This window comes from Zingiber officinale, chromosome 4A, assembly GCF_018446385.1.
Source record: "Zingiber officinale cultivar Zhangliang chromosome 4A, Zo_v1.1, whole genome shotgun sequence".
Classification (NCBI taxonomy): domain Eukaryota; kingdom Viridiplantae; phylum Streptophyta; class Magnoliopsida; order Zingiberales; family Zingiberaceae; genus Zingiber; species Zingiber officinale.
Window position 1 is genome coordinate 74303960 of NC_055992.1, and position 11021 is coordinate 74314980.

Below are 11021 nucleotides of genomic sequence, written 5' to 3' on the forward strand. Positions count from 1 at the left end.
GGCAAATCTCAGGTACTTCTTTGGTTTTTCTCTTCTCTCCATCCAACCTATTGAGATTGCCTCTCTTACCGCATCTGTCGGCGTCGTGTGGTTGTTGCCGCTCACACGACCAAATCGCATCCCCTGCTCCTGCGGGCAGCTCCTGCCCTTCCACTGTGCTGCTCTATGCTTTGGTCGCGGCTCCTGCTACGCACATGGCCATGGGAGACTCCTGCTTTTCCAAGATCACAGCGCGGCCATTACAGCGGCCAAAGCATCGCACGACAGGAGTTGGCAATAGTGACTCCTATTCTGCTTCCTGCTTCTAGTAGCTTGAATAATTTTCTTATGTTTGATTTTTAAAACACATTGATGTCATTCCACAATTGAATTGCTTTCCTATTCTCTAGCTACTAACATATTTATCCTGATTTTGTTCTTAATCATGTGTTGATTAACAGGGGCGGATCCAGTGGGGGGGGGGGGGCGGCATCGGCGGTCGCCCCTCCTTGCCGACGGTGGAACCCCTAGTATTATGGGGTTCCATTGGTGGAGATAGAAGATATCATCCCTTCTTCCGTGTAAAAATCGCCCCTCCATACTTGAATTCCTGGATCCGCCACTAGATATATAGGTGGTTCATTTTCGATTATTAGAGAAGCCAACAGAAGAACATTTTAGCATAGAGTTGTAAGTGCTCAATCTTTATTATGTGCCTTTTGTTTATTATAATAGGTTTGGTGTACATGATTCAACTCTATGTGGATCTGATAATCCTTTTGCTTTTGTAAAGGTCAAAGCTTGATTCATATGATACTGTTGTAGAAAAAGTAGCATACCAACTTGGTCTGGATGATCCATCAAAAATCCGACTTACACTGCATAACTGCTACTCTCAGCAACCTAAACCTCAACCCATCAAATTTAGAGGGGTGGATCATCTATCTGACATGCTTGTCCATTTGTCCCTGGTTTACCCTTTTTACCTTGATTATTATTATTATTATTATTATTATTATTATTATTATTATTATTATTAGTATTAGTATTATTAGTTTCAATTTGTGTGTTGTATGTTAGAGTCTAATATTTTTGTTTATTACAGAGTTCTGATATACTGTACTATGAAGTACTCAACATACCATTACCTGAACTGCAAGGTTTAAAAACTCTGAAAGTTGCATTTCATCATGCCACTAAGGATGAAGTTGATTTTCTTTTTATTTTACCATTGTTTTTATTTTGTATAGCATTGTCAACTTCAGGCTTGATAATTGATTTCTTTCGTAGAGTTGTTAAAGCAAATAGCTGCAAGCCTGGCGATGTAGTTGTCTTTGGAGCCATTGATCTTGGACAAGATGAAGAAGTTGCAGAGAATGATGAAATATATTAGGATTGTTTATTGTATTGTTAATCTTTAATATACATTTTTATTTATTATTGAGTAAAGACTTGTTTTTTTAATTGTATATTTCTATTTCATTTTTATTCTTCATTTATGCTTGATGCATAATCAATTTTTGAGTATTAGTCTGATTTATTTATAATTTAATAATTGGTCATCAATGTTTTCTTTTCCAAGTTTAGCTTCAAATGTGTAATTGACCTTTTTTGGCCTTTGGACTAATATGTTGATTTTTTTTCATGATAGGGCATCATGGTTAGACAAAAAAAAGAAAGGTACAACCATATTGGAAAAATTGAATGGTGATCAAGCAAATGTGGTAAAAAGTAATATATCTCCAGTGCATCCTTCCACATGTGTAATAGATAAACCGTAACAACAAAGGCCAAATAACATATTACGTCCAATAGTTCATAATCCACAAACAAGATCCAAGCATCAATCACAAGTTCAACAAGAATCAACATTGCAAGCTCAAACTTTGGAGCTCATTGATGAACAACAAAACTTGCAATCAATTGATCCACCTAATTCATAACCTAGTTTAACCTTGCCAAATTCAGGTTAGTTTATATTGATTTCCGAAGTGTTCAATTATTTTTTAAAGTTCTTACATTATTTGTCACCTTTCTTTGTTGGTTCTTTTTTACTTATTGTTAATTTATAAGTCTTTTACATTTGTTGAATTTCTAGGAGAAACTAATAATAGAGTGACTAAAAAATAAGGAAGAGACCCTGCTCAGGGTAATTTATCTCAAGTGCATCCTCCCACACGTGTACTAGAGAAACCACAACAACAAAGACCAAATAATATATTACGTCCAATAGTTCATCGTCCATAAACAAGATCCAAGCATTAATCACAAGTTCAACAAGTATCAACATTGCAAGCTCAAACTTTGGAGCTCATTGATGTACAACAAAATTCACAATCAATTGATCCACCTAATTTACGACCTAGTTTAACCTTACTAAATTCAGGTTAGTTTATTTATCTGGTATGATACCTAGCTCATTGTTATGAACTCGGTTTTTCTTTTGATACATATTATTTTGAGGTTGATATTTTCAGGAGTTACATGCTTTAGTGTCACGCACCATTTTGTATGATTGCATGTTGAGCGATTGTCGGCTCCGTTATAGTTGAGCACATCACCAGTTACATGATCTGCACACACAACTACTCATGGGTTAGTGGTACATCAGGCAGGGTGTGTGCAGTTTGCTCCGTCAGGGCTCCGCTGGTCCGCTCATGGGTAGTGTGATTGTAGCGTGGTAGCGGGCAGGGATCCCTCCTCTTGACTATGACACAAGGAGATGAGAGCTTAGGCTCCCCCACTATGTTTGGGGTAGGATGATAGGTGTACTCTGACAGCATCTTGTCCGACCACTTGGTCACTCAGGAGTAGTGATGGCAGAGTGCACAGTTGTCATAGCCCTACCCACTCAACCTCACCATCACGTGTAAGGTGGCTGATTGACGTCAGGGGTGATCATGTCATTTACCCCATATGCATAGATTGTATTTATTGCTTGTGATTGTTGCATTTTGGATGCTACATTTTGGTGGTTGCATATGATTGACATGTATATCGGAGACATGAGGTATTTGGTCTGACGACCCTTATATCCGTATAGAAGGTCTTGGTGAGTACAGCTTCTTCTATTGTTCAGTTTTACATTTCATGTTATTAGTCAGAAGACTGAGTATCCTGTTTGCTAGTCCTACGTCACATCCGAAGATTGTTTCAGGTTTCATTTATGTTTTATCTGGTTTATGTATTTAGTGGATTTAGCATTGTATATTCTGGTTTGGATTCTGGAGTGTTGCTACGTGGTTATGGGTATTGTTTTGTTGTGTTGTGTAAGCCTAGCCGACTAGCAGTCTTTGTTGTTTTGGTTTGTATGGGCTTTCTTTTGTTTTAGTTTTTCGTTATGTGTTTTTAGTACAACCGAGTGGGTTGTTTAATATATATAACTGCGTGGTTGTGATATTTTGTTCCAGCTGAGTAGGCTGAGTATATAACTACGCGGTTGTGTATATTCCAATCGTGTGGGCTAATGTATTCTTGTGGATGTATGTATGATTCAGATTGTCACCGGTACAAGGGAGATGCTGCCGGATTTTTGTCTGGCAGGGTGAAGACAATCGATTTGGCTGGTGAAGACAACCGATTTACAAAGAGAAAAAGAATACTTCTTGAGTCGCCACACTTCAATGCTCCTATTGCCGCATCTATTGTCAAAGCTTTTAATTATAGGGCTGATGGGGGCATAGAACAATTAAAAGAAAAAGGATATCTAGCTTCCAACCCTCCAACTAATTTCCTTGACTGTAGGAGATTACTTAAGACCCGACCTCCTGATTTATTTCCTAAATTAATATAATCTCCCACTTATCTTTGTATTGAAGAATCCTTTTAACAATTTTAAGTGTCAACATTTTCCTATGATGTTTTAAATATTCGCACATTTTCCTATTAAGTACATGAAAATTTGTATAATCAGATAAGGTTATGTTGATTTTTTCTGAAGTTGATTTGATTCTGTTATTGGTGAATTAAGTTAATATTTGTTTTTAATTAGAGTTAGTGTCCATTTGGCTTTTAACATTTGATTGGATTGGTTCAATTTTCTTTAGGTTTATTGTTCATTAGTCTTCTACAGGAGGATCGCTCTTATTCTAATCCATACCTATTATTTCCTGATCGCAACATTTGGCCGACTTTTATTAGACAATCGAGTTTGCTTACCTCTATATTTACTTCCACTTAGATTTAATACTCGCCCAACCCTTAATGGCCAACCAAGTTTATATATACATATATATTCTGAACTAGTCTTAAGACTCGATCAACTTATAATGGTTGACTGAGTTTATAATATGAAAAGAATATAACTCATGTTCTGTATTATAAATATTTAGCCTTCCTAGGGATCTTAGAACTTTTAAGTCTAATTTTAGTAATGGCCCTAATACCTTGGGAACATAACCATTTGTATTGATTGCTGATACCATTTTCTTATTGGCGACATATGTGTTTCTGACGTTCTAAATGTACTCATATCACTACATTCACCGCCTTATCAATCCATCCAACGACCCTTGACCTCGCCTTTTTTATCATTTTGATCTAACGCTTCTGCTTAAGACACCTTTTTTAATACTTGGCTAAAGCTTTTAAAGAGGGAAAAAGAGGAAAATCCCTAATACATCGTCTTCTTCCTCAAGTTTACCTATTTCTCATTCTCCACCTCTCGCTAGTCTTTCTTTTCATCCTTACTAATCCTTCCTGCTAACAATGTCGACACCCACCGAGTGGTACTCTCGATGTTTTTCCACGTTCACTGCTCAAGAGGCCTATGAACTTCAATGGAACTATGGTTTTTCCTCATACCTGGTCGTCCCTACTTCAGAGGATCGTCCTCACCTTCCTCCTCCAGAGAGTGTTGCGATCTTTTGGGAACAATTCTTATCAGGTTTTAGATTTCCCATTCATCCCTTCTTTATTGATGTTAGTAGATACTTTAACCTCCCCCTACATCAACTCATTCCTCAATCATTTTCTATTATTGTTGGCTTTGTTGTTGTTTCTCGTTTACTTGACTTCCCTCTATCTCCTCGCCTATTCTACTATTTCTTTGTTCCCCATCAAATAGATGATAGCTTATTTAAATTTCAATCATGCCCTAAAGCTATTCTGTTCAATAGAATTCCACCTCAAGGAGAGTGGAGGGACAAATTCTTTTTTATGCACCTTCCTTCTCCTTTTGCATATCCAATAACCTAGCAGCGAAGCCTCCCCCCTACTCCATGCTTAAGCGATATTTTTGAAGACCTTATTCATCGCTGTTCCATGGGAAAATTGAAGGGTGCAAAGTTTAACCTACCTGCATGAATCGCAGAAGGTTTATTATTTGCTTTTGGTCTTAGCCCAGCCGACACTAAATTGGGTGTTTCCTTTGGTAAGTTTGTTTTCCTTATTTGTATATTCTCACTTGTAGATTATTCCTAACATAAGTTTGTGACTCTTGTTTTTTAGCTGAGGCCATCCACCCAATCTTTATGTACAAGAATACTCGCCTAACAAAAGCAGTTTTAACTAGAATGGGAGAAGACGTATTAAGAGATCGTCGTCTTAATCGTCCCTCCTCTTCTCTTGGTTTACTCCCTTCGGCTGAACCTACTAAGGAAACCTCCAGCTCACCAGAATAAGAAATCCCTTTGTTGTCAAATGTAAAAGACCTTGCACTGAAGCCTGGGCTTTACTTATATCCACCATACCTACTTTTCAGCAGATTCCTATTACTCCCTCTAAAATTTCTTACACTAGAGGTAAGGAACCTGCGTCCCCTACACATGTTCATTCCTGCTCTGCACTTAATATGATGAGACTAGGCCTCCTTATACCTATGTCTTGTGTTATTCCTCCAGTTGTTCCTACCTTTGAGGAGGCACCAGGCATCTCTGTGCCCTCACCGCCCCTTCTTCAAGCTTTGACCTCCTCTCCCGCCAGGCCTCGAGCTAAGAGAACACCTTGCAGGAGATCAGTTATTCCTAAGCCCACCGAAATACCTATTCAACAAGATCCTGCTGAACAAGATCCTACATTGATCAGCCATACACCACTTGATTCATTCTCTCGGGTTCCCCTACCGACTCCTGAAGCTCCCCCTACTTCTTCACAACCTACAACATCCACTAGCTCCTCCATCCTTTTTAAACAATCTCATGGCTTACTATACTAGCTTGGTCAGACACCTATTCCTTCCTCATGTGGGATACTCCAGCTAAAAGGTGCATTAGTTGAGTCATGGATGCATTCGCAAGCACATATGAGAGGGTCCACCATCTTTGAACATGCTGATGACCACAATCTCTAAGCTACTGCAGTAAGTTTATGATTAAATTTCCTTAGTCTATGGCTACAAAATGTTACTATGTTGTCCTCTTGTTTTAGTTTTATGCCTCGAACTTACACTTGGGTTAGCTAGCAGCGGATCTACAAAGGGCTAACTGAGTTTTGAAAGACAAAGTGAAAGAATTACATACCTCCAACCCTCTTAATGATGAACTTACTCAGCTATGAGGCAAAGTAAATTCGCAAGTTGAACTCAATGTTGGCCTAGAGAAGGCCCTACAAGATTGTCGCCAATTGCTACAATCTCGAGAAGAAGAAAAGAAAGACTTGGAACTCCAATTACAACAAAGTGCATCTCAACTCCTGGTAGAGAAATCTCTAAAAGGCAATGCTCTTTTAGATTTGTCCCATAAAACTATCCTTTTGGAACAGCTACAATTATCCCATGGCTCAAGATCTCTTGAACTAGCCGAAGAATTAACCTCTAAAGATTTCACATTGTTTCTGTCACGCCCTGGAGGAGTCCCTGTCCGAAGAAATTTCGGCAGCATCTCCCCTGTACGGTGGACAATCTGAAACTTTTCTACATCCTCATATACCTCAGCCACATGCGGCTGGAATAAAAACAATTATAAAAATACAACCACACAAACATCCATGCAGTTTATATATAAGTAAACAAAACAGTAATACCATGACTCGAAACCAACCCTACTCCACTACACCCATAAAACACAAATCCGACAAACTCACCTCTTCTGCCGTCCAGGCAGGCATGTAGTAAAACATATCGAATAAAAATCTATCGACATCACAAAAATCATACAATGTCTATACCATCAACCAAAAGAAGTTTAGGATAATCTAAGTAAGAAAACCAAAAGGCCAACAATATCTTTGAGATCTGCAGGGACTAGCAACTGGAACTCTCTCCTAATAGCATCAACCTGAAAAATAACAACAATGGAGGCGGAGTGAGTCCAACACTCAGCAGGTACAACTGATATGCAAAGTAGGGAAATAACATCTAGCACTAATCATGCGTACAGTCTCCTGATATAAAAGGATGAAATGCAACTGAAGTAAACAGGAGAAAAACTGTACTAACCAGGACCTGGGTATAAGGACAAACAGTCCGAGTGGCATAGAAATCCTGTATGCATGTCAAACATAGGCGTCCAAACAATATACAGCATATAAATGCAGCAAGCACAAACACAAGCAATAAATGCATCATGCATATGATGCCAATGATGCATCCTGGTCACCCCTGACGCCAGTCGATCATCTCACACATAATAGTGAGGCCGAGTGGGTAGGGCTGTGACAACCGTGCACTCTGTCGTCACTACTCCTGATGAGCGACCGAGTAGACGGGATGCTGTCGGAGTACACCTATCCTCCTAACCCAAATCATAAATGGGGGAGCGCAATGCTCTCAACTCCCGGTACACGATGACGGGGAGGAATCCCTGCCGGCTAACACGTTGCATCACGCTACCCATGAGCGGACCAACAGAGTCAAACAAAGTCCCTACTGCAACACACACTGCCTAAATCGACCACTAACCCATGAGTGGTGGTGTGTGCAGATCCATGTAACTGGCGATGTGCTCAACAATAATGGAGCGGACTATCGCACAGCATGCAATCATGCAAATGGTGCATGACACTAACCACAAAATATCCTGAGCTAATCCATATATATATAAAAGTGCATCATAGGTCAACGAATCAAATCAAAGGTACACTGAAGGTATAAAACCTAGGTCCTGAACATGGTGAAGCATGGTATATCACTACCCCTATAAGCATGTATCAACAGATAAGGAATACATGAGATGCAAAACAAGCAATCAACCAATCATGTAACAGGTATCGGGTAGTGATTAACCGAAACAAATAAGAGAACATAATTATTGCTACTTGTTAAATTCACTACTATGCATATCAAAGACATAAAGTCCAAAAGTACCCGCCTCCAATATAGATCGAGCTAAATGACCTCTATGTCGAAGTGCTCGTCCGCGTCAAAGTCCTGTAATAACCAACATATATATATATTTTATTTAGCTACATTCTCATTAATAGCTAAATAAAATCACTACCCTAAATTAGGGCAAAAACCCTAATTAGGTCATCAATTAACTTATCCAAATAGGATCTAACATGCTCATTTATCTAGCTAATATAAATTAATCCACTGGTACCATCCATCACTACTAATGAAATTCAATGTAAAAATGGGACCATTTCTAAACTCACCAGATGAATCACTGTTTGAAGTAGGGTCATTTGCTGCTGGAATCTACCTGCTGCTGGAGATCAAACTTTGTTGCAGGAAAACATTCACCATCACAGTGATCAGCCAAATCCGTTCAGCGTAAGACCCCAAATCAAAATCCAAATACCTAACATACCTTACCTAAATCTTCTTCCTCCAAGATCACTGCTAAACGACCCCGTGCTCACGCGTCAGCCAGGGGGAATGATCAGGAAACCGGCAGAGGCAGAGGAGAGGCGACACAATGAGGCTAGGTGGTTGCGGCGGTGGAGGACTAGTGCACTACTAGGCCCATCGGTGGCACGGCAGCACCTGGTGGTCAGCAACCAGTGCCGAGGCGTGAGGTCGGCAGAGAGGGGTGGCCGTCTGCTGTCGCTAGGGCAGAGGAAAGGAGAGTTGGCTTGATCGGCACTGCTTAGGGCTTTGGCCGGCAGCAAGATGAGAGGAGATGGGTCGGCGACGGTGCTAGGGCTCGGATGCCGAAAGGAGAAGAGGAAGAGAGGTGCGGTGTCGGCACCTAGGGCACTCCTCGGAGGAGTAGCCAGTGACACTGCTGCTCGGCGCAAGAAGGCGGCGTCGAGATCACTCCGTGAGGGCGGCTGTCGGCAGAGGAGAGGAAGCTTCTGTGGGCGTCGGCGCCATCGACAAGGAAACTAGGGCATGGCCGACGGCTTGACCAGCAGTGGCTCGCGCTCGCCGGCGCTTGGGCAGGCTCCGGGGAGGAAGAAGGAGAGGAGAAGAAGAAAAAAAAGGAGAGAAAAGGATCGGGAGTAGGAACCGCCGCGGCGCCGATTAGGGCTTGGGTTCGAAGGTGTTGGGCGCGCGGGGAAAGGAAGAAGGTTTCGGCGAAAAACAAAAAAAAAAAAAAAAGCAAGGAAATAAATAAATTTAACTTTTCCTCGCTTAAATGGGGTAGCCTAAATAGGCTTTCCTGGGCCCCGTTTTTATCCCCGTAAACTCGCTCATACGATAAATAAAAAATTCCAGAAAAATTTCTAAAAATTCTAGAAAATTCCCTTATCATTATTGCTCATTTTCTCCGGTATTTTACATTCTCCCCCACTAATAAAAAATTTGGTCCCAAAATTTCGTTATCTACCATCAGCAAGTACTAATAACAAGTAAAGAGTATAAATGCTGAATGGTAAATTAAATCATACCTCAAGTGAAAATGATGGGGATATCGAGCTCGGATAATATCCTCGAACTCCCAAGTAGCTTCCTCATCCGTATGCTGCTGCCATCCGACTATCAAGTCAGATAGTCTTGTTCCGCAACTGATGCTCCTTCCGGTCCAAAATCCGTACCGGAACCTCCTCATAAGTGACGTCTGGCTGAACTGGAACTGAGACATCTGTCAGCACATGCGTCGGGTCAGGTACGTATCTCCTCAGCATAGATACGTGGAATACATCATAAACGTCTGTCAAGGATGGCGATAGTGCCAGCCGATAAGCTACCGCTCCAATCCTCTCCATGATCTGGAAAGGCCAATGTATCGCGGAGCTAGCTTACCTCTAAAGTCAAATCTCTTCACCCCTTTCGTGGGTGAAACTCGCAGAAATACATGTTCGCCTGCAGAGAACTCTAAGAGTCTCCGACTCCGGTCTGCATAACCCTTCTGGCGGTCCTACGCCTCTTCCATCCCCCGTCTAATAGTACGGACCAACTCTGCCTCATGCTAGGCTCTATGAGGTCCCAACAATTGGGCCTCCCCAACCTCATTCAAATGGTGGGTGTCCGATAAGGCCTACCATACAACACTTCAACAGTGGCATTTGGATAGCCGAATGCAAACCGTTGTTGTAGACGAACTCTACCAATGGCAAATGGTCCTCCCAACTGCCTCCGAAATCCATAACACACGACTTCAGCAGGTCCTCTAAAGTCTGAATGGTCCGCTCTGACTGTCCATCTGTCTGCGGATGGAAAGTTGTACTAAAACGGAGTTGCGTTCGCAAGGCCTGCTGCAGACTCTGCTAGACACGAGACGTGAACCGGGGTCTCTATCCGAAATAATAGTCAAAGGGACACCATGTAATCTGATGATCTCCCGGCAATACAGATCTGCCAATCGATCCAGGAAATCAGTCTTCTGGATCGCTAAGAAATGCACGGATTTGGTTAATTGATCAACGATTACCCAAATCGCGTCATGGCCTCGTCGTGTCCTCGGCAAACCCACCACAAACTCCATAGTAATGTGTTCTCATTTCCACTCAAGATTAGGAATCTGCTGAAGTAAGTCGGCAGATCTCTGGTGTTCGACCTTTACTTGCTGATAGACAAGACATCTAGCTACAAAATCCACGATGTCTTCCTTCATGTCATTCCACCAATTGAAACACCTCAAATCTTGGTACATACGGGTACCACCTGGGTGGACAGCAAATCATGAGCGATGAGCCTCCGGAAGTAACTCCTATAAGACCGGATGAGACTGAAGTACGCAAAATCTGCCTCAGAAGTGTATAACACCCTCCTCGTCTTG

At 41.4% G+C, this 11021-nt stretch overlaps 1 long non-coding RNA gene across 1 annotated transcript; it reads left to right on the top strand.

Moving 5' to 3' along the window:
• Positions 1–611: 611 nt before the first annotated feature.
• On the top strand, positions 612–1174 carry LOC121973371. The gene is made up of 3 exons (XR_006109552.1): positions 612–669; positions 773–950; positions 1085–1174. It is a non-coding gene; the product is annotated as an uncharacterized LOC121973371 (long non-coding RNA).
• Positions 1175–11021: the final 9847 nt, after the last annotated feature.